Genomic DNA, 10,603 nt, shown 5'->3' with positions numbered 1-10,603 from the left:
AAAAAAATATTAAGTAGATAGTAAAAAATTTAATCTCTACAAAATATTTTTGTAATAATAATAAGAAATAAAAAATTGAGATTTATTTCAAAAATAGCTATATAATTTTTAATTTAATTAAAATATTATATCCACATTAAATTCATATTATTTTATTGCATTTTTTAAATATATATATTACATATATTAATTTTTTTTATAACTAATAATAATAATTTAAAATAAATTTTTATATTTATATTAATGTAAATCAATATATATCAACTAAATATTTAATTAATACGACAATAACTTTATTTTAAATTTAAAAGCATTACCATGTCGCATGGTAGGCTAACTCAGCCTTGTAATCAAAACGAGGGAGGAAAGGAGCACCCGAAAGAAAAGCCTTCTCCGAAAGACTGTTCCTTAGTGAAGCTGGTTACCCTTTCTAACTTTGTCACTATCTTCCATTAATTATAATGGAATTTCGTTTATTACTCTCATTGAATCTACTACTGATTTTACTTATCTAATGAATAAATCCTCTCCAGAGAGACTTGAAGATCGCATCCGATCATCTGAAACTCTGCTAGTCGCATTTGCGTGTATAAGACATATTTGTCCAAATGCTAGAACCCTAGAACCAGATACAAGGTTTATCATTATTCGTTCACAAGGACAGACACAGACAGAGATCTCCATTCAGCCGAAGGAGGGCAGGCACAGACACAGAAATGAGGAGGAAGACGATCTTCATAGAACTAATATTTTCCGCAACAACCTCCAAATTAAATTCTCTGCAGTTCCCCAGTTTACGGGTTTTTTTACCTTCTTCCCAATTTGTGAATGGGCGTGATTTATGTCGCAAGTGCCATAGTTTAACTGCATCCGATTTTATTTCAGCCCAAGCGTCCGTTGAGAGAAATGCTTCCATTGATGCAAGATCGTCTGCTGCATCCAATGAGTTTTGGGAATTGGTCCACCGAGTTCATGAAGTAATCCACCAATCTGACTGGCAAAAAATCCTTCGCTTAAGAAGTTATCGGCTAAGTTGACCCCAGAACACGTTGAGAAGGTTTTAGAACTTCTCACCGATGCCAAAACTGCTATGCAATTCTTTCATTGGATGAGGCAGCGCCCTGGCTATAGGCACAGCTTTGACTGCCATGCGATGCTGATAAATTTGCTCCTCCGGGCCCAGCTTTTCTGGCCAGCAGAGCATATTCGAACACTTATGATCAAGGTCTGTGCCCGCGTTGAAGAGATAGACAAGGTAATGGAATTCCTTAAAACATTGCATTATAAGGGTTTCAAGCTCAAACTCCAAGATTATAATTCTTTGTTAATAGCCTTAGCAAGGCTCAATATGCCCGACACTGCAGAGAGCGTTTATAGGGAGATGTTGAGCAGTGGGATTAAGCCAAACAATTTGACATACAATACTATGATTGGTACGCTCTGCAAGCAGGGGAAGGTGCAGAATGCTAAGCAGTTCTTGAGTCAAATTTATGAAGAAGGTTGGTATCCCAATACATTCACGTACACGTCCTTCATTCTCGGGTACTGCAGGAACCGGAATTTGGCCGAAGCGTTCAAGGTATTTCAACAGATGCAGGAAGAAGGCTGTGCTCCAAATTCAATGACTTATACAACGCTTATTAATGGTCTATGCACTGAAGGAAGAATAGAGGAGGCCTTTCGAATGCTCGTTGAGATGGTGGACAATGGTTGCAAGGCTACTGTTCATACTTATACGATGCCCATTGCTCTTCTTTGTGATGCTGGCAGGTTACAAGAGGCGTTCGATCTGGTTCATAAAATGGTGGAAGGGGGCTTTCAACCAAACATTCATAATTATACTGCATTAATCAATGGGTTCTGCAAAGAAAGCAGGCTGGAAGAGGCAAGCGAATTATTCAATAAAGTACTGGAACAAGGTCTTGTTCCTAATGTGGTCACTTACAATGCCCTCATTGACGGCCTGTGTAGAGAGGGGAAAGTGGATGCTGCTTTTGAGATTCTTGAAAAGATGGAAAAGACTAGCTGTAAACCAAATGCTCGTACCCAAAATGAACTGATAAATGGACTCTGCAAAGAGCGGAAGTTGCATAAGGCAATGCTGCTTTTTGATGGAATGCTTAAAAGTGGTCTGACCCCCACTCGAATAACATATAACACTTTGATTGATGGTTATTGTAAAGAGGGTAAAACTAATAATGCTTTTAGGCTTCTTGACATGATGGAGAAAAATGGCTGTGAACCTGACCTGCACACTTATAGTGAATTGATTAATGGACTTTGTAAAGAGGGGAAGCTGGAACAAGCTTGTGATTTATTCAGTAATCTCCATGAGAAAGGCCTGACCCCAAATGAAGTAACATATACTACTTTGATTGATGGACATTGCAAAGGAGGCAAAATTGACATTGCTCTTGCACTAGTGGACCGGATGAAGGAAGACGGTTGTGAGCCAAACGCTTATACTTACAATGTGCTGATTAATGGACTTTTCAAGGATAATCAGATATCACTCGCAGAAAAAGTGTTTGGAAAAATGCTAAAAAGGGGCCTTGTTCAAATTCCATTTACTTGCACTATCCTGATTGATGGAATTTGCAGAGCAGGTGCAGTGGATCGTGCACTTAAAGTGCTTGACGAAATGGTGTGTCAGGGTTGTGAGCCAGATGTTCACACTTATAGTGCACTGATTCATGGCCTTTGCAGACAAGGGAAGTTAGAGCAAGCAGAATTACTTCTTGAAAAAATTGAGGAAAAAGGCCTGAAACCTGATCAGGTGACATACACCTCTCTTATTGATGGCAGTATCAAATTAGATAGAGTTGACCATGGTTTTGATATTCTGAGAAAAATGATAAAGAATGAATGCCAACCTAATTATCGAACTTATAGTGTACTTATGAACGGGCTACTTCATGAAAGCAAGATGCAGAAAGTAAAACTGACTGCTTTCAAAGGGGCAATTGGTGATTCAGATCCTGAATAAAATGCTTTCAATATTGATATTGCTTTGAAGCTTCTGGACAAAATGGTAGAAAAGGATTGCCAACCTACTGTGGATACTTATAGTGCACTAATAGCTGGACTATGCAATGGAGGCAGGGTGCAGGAGGCAGATCAGTTGGTAAAAAATATGTCAGCGAGAGGCTTGCTTCCTCATAAAGGCATATACACCTCTCTTACTATGGGATATTGCAAACAAGGAAAATATGAGCATGCCCTAGAGATTTTAAATTCAATGAGCGAAAATGGCTTTGAACCTACTTTATCGATATATAATGCAATAATTCGTGGTCTTTATAGAGAAGGCAGGACAAAAGAGGCAAACAGATTGTTCGATAATGCTATTTCTAGCTCTTTTAGTCCACAAGAAATTACTTGGACCATACTCATTGATGGCTTTTGCAAAGAAGGCGAATTTGATGCATGTCTTAAGCTCCTCCACAGGATGGAGGAGAGAGGTTGTGAACCTACTGTTCAAACATATTCTGCATTAATCAAAGAACTTTGGAAAGAAGACAAACCATTGGAAGCAAAATTACTTGTCAACAGGATGAGGGAGAAAGGATTTGTTCTCGAAGAAGCTTTTTTGTGTTGATTTTGACACATTTTTAAATTTATATTTTCGTGAAAGGAAGATGCAGCAATTCAGTTCTTATGTGACACGATAATGCATATTGTCAAACATCTGGGGGTGAATTGAGTTCCTGTAGACCATAAGAATGTATCTTGATGGATGGAGGGGGGAAATTGCTTTCCTGATCTTCTCGGAAATGTTGAATCGGTGTGTTTAAACTGTATTTCCGTGGCAAAGGGGATGCAGATGGATCAAAATTGGGTGCTTTCATGCTCAAATGATATGGAACTTACAAGCAAAACAATTCTAATAAAAGCGGGAGAAGATCATTTGATGGCTTTTATCATTATTGCCGTCCTAAGAATATTTAAGAGCTGCAAATGATTGGTAGTTTTTCTAATCTTGTGCATTTCATTTTTGCCTTTGATTGTGAATTGTATATGAATTGATTTTGACTTTAGATCTTTTATTCTGCATATGATGACAATGACATATAAGAGAATAATGGTTGATAGAAAGAAAGAAAATAAACTTGTTGCCATGTTGTTTGTCGCTCAATTTTCTATACAGTTTTGGTGAAGCAGACAATGGCTTTTCAACAGAGTGGGCAATCTGCTGGTGGATGGCAACTCTTCGGTAGGAGCCAAGAATCTTCAAATTGCTTTCAGACGGGCCTATATTACTCTTGTAATGAACGAGTTCCCCATATTATATTGCTTTTTCTTATTTCTTAATCCTTATTCATTATGTAGAGATTCAATCAATCTATTTATATATAACTGTCCAGAAATATAATCTCTTTTGGTCTTGTGTCGTAAGTATTTCAACTTGCAATTGAATCTCACATGCACTTAACGGAATTCACAGAGACTGCCCAAATATTCAAATAAGGCAAGGTAAAGAGACACAGAAGCTGGATCACACGTTTCTGGAAGGTAGTAATGAAACAATGAGAGCCCTTAGAGGTAAAAGAAGATTAACCTTTGCTTTTCAGGTGTGTCATCTAGTTTTGTCTTGTAAGCATTTTCTTTACCTTGCTGAGGTTCAGAGTTTTACTAATCCCATATTTCATTATTTTGTAGTCATGGAAACTGTCAAAGAAATGTCAGCTGGGATTTTAGTACCACAGGAAGCCTTGGTATGGGGTTGGTTCACAGTGCAGTAAAGCCTCCATTTCTTTTTGGCAATAGAGAAAGAAAGTTCGATGGAACCTTTAACCAGACTGTTCAAATGTGTCACAACAAACATCTATAAAAGTTGATCGTGCAGAAGGTTCCTGGAATGCAAGGAGAAAGGGGAGCTTTCTCTTTGGAGGTTGTAAGTGGTCTTTTGATTTTTTCATTCAAGTGGAATAATCCATGTTTACAATAGGTTTACTGAGTAGAATTTTGTCTGGTTGAATACTTTTAAGTGTAGAGAAATTATTTGTTAGCAGTTATGGCACCACGGTGACTGTTTGCTCTCCAAGAGGATGCCAGACAGCCTCAGTTTTGACCGATCAAATTTCCTCTCTGGTATGCTTCTTTGTCTAATATATTTTATATTGTAGTGAAGCAGAGGGGACTCTTTTCTAGCTTCCAAGTTCCTTGCTTTATTTTATTTCGGTTATCATCCTTTCTATAGTTAAGCAGCGGTACATCTAGTGAAGATGTATCCACTAGGGACACAACTATCATGTGTAACAAGTCTGATGACTCAGACAATATGGTACGAATACAAGATTTAGAGTGGGAGCCTTCAATTATTTTCCACGAGGACAGTCCAACTAACCTTGCAGGGGTAAGGACATTGTTTCTTCATCTTACTATATGTTCTATGATTTCATAAGATATTAGTTTATGTTAAGATTTCTGTTTGCCAAGCAATGGCTACATTGCTGGTTGGATTGAAAAGGGAAAATCATAGAGATAGGCATGCTTCGCCCAAGCTCCACATGAATGGACATGAGTTGAAAATTACAGAAAGATCAGCTAGTACTGATGTTACACAAACTGTGGGTGCAATATGAATTTGCTGAATGATCCGGTGTGGGTTGACACTCATCCTGAAATTAGGAATCAGGGATTAGGGACTCCAATCGTAGTTTTTTTATAAATATATATCTAATTTTATATTGAAAATTTAAAAAGACTTTGAAGGCAAAATATCACAAGCCTTTCAAGAACAAGTGGTCTTGGACGTTTTATCCCGTTTGTCCATCTTGATCTTCCTTAAAAAATTTGCGAAAATTTTCCTTCTTACTTTTTTAACTTCTTTCCTGCTGGAAAATATCTTCCTCAAACTACTTATTATGGAAAACTTGCGTTCAAACAAATAACCAGTGCAAGTGGGAAAAGCAAAACCATGTATATCAATGAAGTGGTGTAGATGTGTGAGGTGTTAGTGTGAGATAAGTGTTATTCACCTAGTTTCAACTTAGTAGTTAAAAGGTGGATATAGCCATATTTTTGCTAGATTATAGCTTGGGTACCTGTATTTTCTATTGTTGATATGAAGATTGCTGCCATATTGGTCACTGTTGTATCTGTATATGAGATAAATCTGGTTTGGATACAGGGCCTTATGACCATGCTTGAAAGCTTTTTGGTGTGCATCCAATTTGACTCAGAGGTGCACGTATTCAAGATCTTTTCAGTTCAGTTCAACCTTCGATATTGGATCATTTCCCAAATATGGAGTTGTTGCCACATTAAATTGTAGCTCAGCTTTCTTGGGATGAGAAATTATTCGTTATCTTCCAAGTTCCAACAGAGTAGTTTGACTTATGTACAGAGCAAGCATAAAAGCCAGTTTAAATTTAGTGAGTGATGCAGACAATACTTGTTTAGATGGTGGTAGATGCTGAAAATTAGTCTCTTTCTGCAGCTAAGAAGTTTTGATGCTTACATTAGCACAAGATCTTCAGGAATCAGAATAATATAAAATTATGGATTCCTTTTCATTTCTTCATTATCGGACAAGGTAATACAACCTTTCTTCACAATGAGTGCCTATGCTCACTTCTACTATTTTTCCCATGTAAAACATGGAAAACCCTCCGAGTACTTCCCTCCGAGTACTTCCCTATAATCCATGGATGGTAACTGGGGTAAACCGGTAGCCCTGATTATGGAGCCTAACCCCTAGGGGATCAAGAGAGTCAAACCTGTGACTTCCCCAACTTTGGGGAAGAGATCTCGCATCTGGCTCATGACCACTTGAGCTAACCCTCGAGGCCACCTCACTTTGACAATTGTGTTCTGAAGACAGATTTTTATGAAAGTTGTTAGAATTCCTGCAAACCTAGCACCTGGCACTTAGATCTTAGTAGATTAACTATCCACTGATTAAATGCACAGCTAGGTTCATTAATGCAAAAATTCAGCAGAAGCAAAATTTACCAATCTCAATCACGAAAAATGACACACATTTTACCCAATGAGAGTTCATTGAATTCTTCAGAACTAACTTGGGCTCCCTTCCTAGGAAAATGACCTAAATGAGGAAATACATACAACACTGGATTTGAGGATTTTGATCTAGTTGATCAATCCCTCTGCTGTTTTGGATCTCCTTGCCGCTGCTTCCTCGGACCCAATATACTCACTGATACGCCTCTCTTAAATCTTGTGCTGATGTATGGCGTGTCTTCTCCTTCTCCCTAGCCTTGCTTTTATAATTTTACATTGAGCTAAATCCCTAGCCTTAATCTCCAAAGTGATTATTGGCTGAGGTTAGATCTCACCCCAAAGTGAGGGAGGTACTTTTGCCACTTGGAACTGAATTCGGTCCTGGAATTGCATTCGTTGCCTTGGTTCCTCCCTTTGAATTGTAGGCCTTTCCTGCCATCTAATCTGGAAACATCCTCAAAATCTTGTTGTCCTCAGCTTGGTTCCTAGACAGCTCCCAATCCTGAACATCTTGTAAGGTCATTTCATATGAAGAGATCACCTTGACAAATCTGGAGGAATTCCCCTCTTGAACTTGAAGGTTGACTCCCTCCGAGTTGTTCAACCTTTGGAGCTTCCCGCTCCTTGTCCTCTGTCACTCCTATGCTTCTACTTGTGGCCACTGGTGCTATAAGTCCTTCTAGCACCCATAAGAAACATGTTGGTTTATAGATCTGCAAATATCTTCGTGGATTTGCTTAGTCCTTTGAGAAATCCACTAAAAATAATGTGTTGCCAATCTCTCAACTTTTACAGTCTCCCTCTCTCCCTTTGAGGGATGACCTCGACCAATCTTGCTAGCAAACCTTGTTGGTACTATCCTTCATACCATGCTTTTCTGACCACTATCGACTCATGCTTGTCGTTGTAAATCCCCTGCCCAATGACTTCTTGGTGGTCATTGTATCTTGCAGCTAGTTGATCATGTCTAGCGCAATGCTCTATTCGTGGCATGATCGTCTGTGCTGTCTCCACTGTGTCGCACCACCTGTATTGGACCCTGCCACTCTCTCTGCAATTGGCCCATCCATAGCCTGACTACACATTGCTCTGATGTACCTATCATTGGCTACACAAAAGCCTTTCTCGATGGCTCCTCTTGCATGGCCTTGACACCACCTACGCAGATCCCGCAGGTGCTATCTCTAGTATTGTTTACATTGTGTTAATTTTAGATAACAATGGTATGTTCTATGCTTGCAACAATTACTTCAATGTTCTTTTAGTAGCTCAATGTCAATTCCACTTTAATTTCCAATAGCAATCACGTAAACAATTAATTCACATTGCCAGTAACTTTAGATAGAACATAAACAATAAATGCAAAAGACAAGTCAAGACAAGTCAAGACAAGAGAACACCAATACTAGCTCAAGCAAGGGAAAAACTCCTAATCAATCCTTCTTATTATCAAATATCAAATGTTCAGTAGAGAGAGAATATAATAATGTGCAATGATGATGAAGTCAAAGTCGAGCCTTTGACTGTCAAATAGTACACAAAAACCCAACCAACTACTGTCCAAAAGATGAGCAGAGAACCAGCTAAATGCTGCCAAGTGTCACCTCTGAAATGCCTTAGGAAGTTTGAACTTCAGACTGTTATAAGTCTTTGAAATTTGGTCAACTGTTGCAGAGTTGACCTGCGGTCAACGCAGGTCAACAGGGGTGTCCAAACCTGTGAGAAGATGCCCAGAATCTCGGTGATTGTGCCCAAGAGCTCGGTCAAAGGAGTCTTCCAGAACAGCCTTCCTGAACTCGGTCAAACAGTGAGAAAGAGAGATCGGTCAATTAGAGTCAATGGAGAGAGAATGTTGGTCAACAGAGAGAGAAACCCTACACACATGATCATCTTCTTTTGCCTCAAAACCAAGCTTTTTGTGATGAGAATGAGCCAAATGAGGTGAACAAATAGCCCTATTTATAGTGGTTGGAGTGGGGTGAAGAGACATGTCTTTTCATCCATGAGCCGACATGAAGAGGAGCCGACTTGAGCCGACCTGAAAATGAAGCATTTGTAGGAAGACAAAAATTCCAAAATTCTCAATGATGAATGATGCCATCAAGAGCTCTTCAAGGGTGAAGTGTGTCATTAAGAGGAGCCTTCCAAATGAGGGAATTGATCCCTAGTTGCCATCTTTAACACTCTCTCTCAACTAGGGAGTAATTCCACCTGTCAATGTCCATCCATAACTATGCCATCAAGATCATCATGTACTATCTCTACATCTCGTCTCATCTCTGTTGAAGATTGATATAGACAATAAGAAGGATCGATTGAGAGTGAGAGAAATTACCACTCTCCATTGACAAAAATCAGTCCACATAACCAGGGGTAGAACCCCAATCAGGCTTGATCTAGAGTGATCAAGTTGTTGAACATCATGCATCTTAGACATAGGGAGTACGATAGTACACGATGCGTCCATCTGTAGTGCTGTGGTCCCTAACCTCTTTTCCCAACTCATTGGTTAAATGAGAGATACTTCCCAAGAGTCCCAGACTGCAAGGGTAGGATGTATGCTGGGGCATCCGCAGAGAAGGTGAACCACTCATCCTACTCATATGCTATAGGAGAAAGTGAACCACTCAACCTATGCATATGTCATCAACCATAGGGGAAGGTGAACCACTTACCCTATTCCCAAATAGTGTCCTCCACAGGGGAAGGTGAACCACTCACCCTGTGCTCAAACAACTGGCGTATATACTCCATAGGGGAAGGTGAACACTCACTTTGTGCTCATATAGCTCCAAGAAGTACCCCAGGCCCCCAGGAGCTCCCAGAGCTCAATGTCCAACTCAAGCAAGACGCTCATGGGAGGGTCTTTCCACGACTCCAAGTCTCTCTTGGAAGGCTAAGAACTTGGCCTTCCCCAAAGGCTTCGTGAGGATGTCAGCAACCTGTTCATCAGTCTTGATGTGTTGGATCCTTATTGCTCCCCGTTGTACCATATCCCGGATAAAGTGGTACTTGATATCAATATGCTTGGAGTGGTCGTGGAACACGGGATTCTCTGAAAGGCAAATCCCACTTTGGTTATCACAATAAATGACGGTGGTATCCAACACATGCTCAAATAGCTCACTGAAGAGTTTCCTCAACCAAACAACTTCACAACAGGCCATACTAGTTGCAATATATTTGGCCTCGGTGGTGCTTAGAGCAACCAATTTCTGCTTCCTGCTCATCCAAGAAATTGAAGCAGATCCCAAAGAGAAGCAACATCCTGACGTGCTTTTTCTATCCACCACATTGCCAGCCTAGTCAGCATTAAAATATCCATGTAGCCTCAAATTCCTGGCAGTGTATCTTAGACCATAGTTGATAGTGCCACGAAGATATCTTAAGAGATTCTTAGCAGCAACCCAATGTATGTGATGAGGCTCAACCATAAATTGACTCAAAGTATTTACAACGAAGCATATGTCTGGTTGGGAGTTTACCAAGAACATCAGGGCCCCCACAAGTTGTCTATATTCAGAAGGATTTGCCAATTTGGGACCAACAACACTTTCGCATAACTTCTTGAAGTTTAGTTCCATCGGAGTAGACACAAACTTGCATTCCACCATCCCACATCTTTCTAACAACTTCA

The 10,603-nt window shown here is 39.6% G+C and overlaps 1 long non-coding RNA gene and 1 pseudogene across 2 annotated transcripts in view; both read left to right on the top strand.

Annotated features, from left to right (window-relative positions):
- The first annotated feature begins 349 nt into the window (after nt 1-349).
- LOC149157708 (uncharacterized) lies at nt 350-4,216 on the top strand (annotated as a pseudogene). The gene is made up of 2 exons (XR_016261633.1): nt 350-3,964; nt 4,162-4,216. The product of XR_016261633.1 is annotated as an uncharacterized LOC149157708 (transcript).
- A 447-nt stretch (nt 4,217-4,663) lies between these two features.
- The window catches only part of LOC149157707 (uncharacterized), a 65,953-nt gene continuing 60,013 nt past the window's right edge, over nt 4,664-10,603 (top strand). The window contains exons 1-2 of the long non-coding RNA XR_016262004.1: nt 4,664-4,894; nt 5,013-5,091. This is a non-coding gene — a long non-coding RNA (uncharacterized LOC149157707). The remainder of the gene's footprint in view (nt 4,895-5,012; nt 5,092-10,603) is intronic.

Source organism: Pinus tabuliformis, chromosome 5_2, assembly GCF_031772625.1.
Source record: "Pinus tabuliformis cultivar Carrire ecotype Pingquan chromosome 5_2, CPIR1, whole genome shotgun sequence".
Lineage (NCBI taxonomy): Eukaryota > Viridiplantae > Streptophyta > Pinopsida > Pinales > Pinaceae > Pinus > Pinus tabuliformis.
This window is presented reverse-complemented; position numbering and strand designations above follow the sequence as displayed.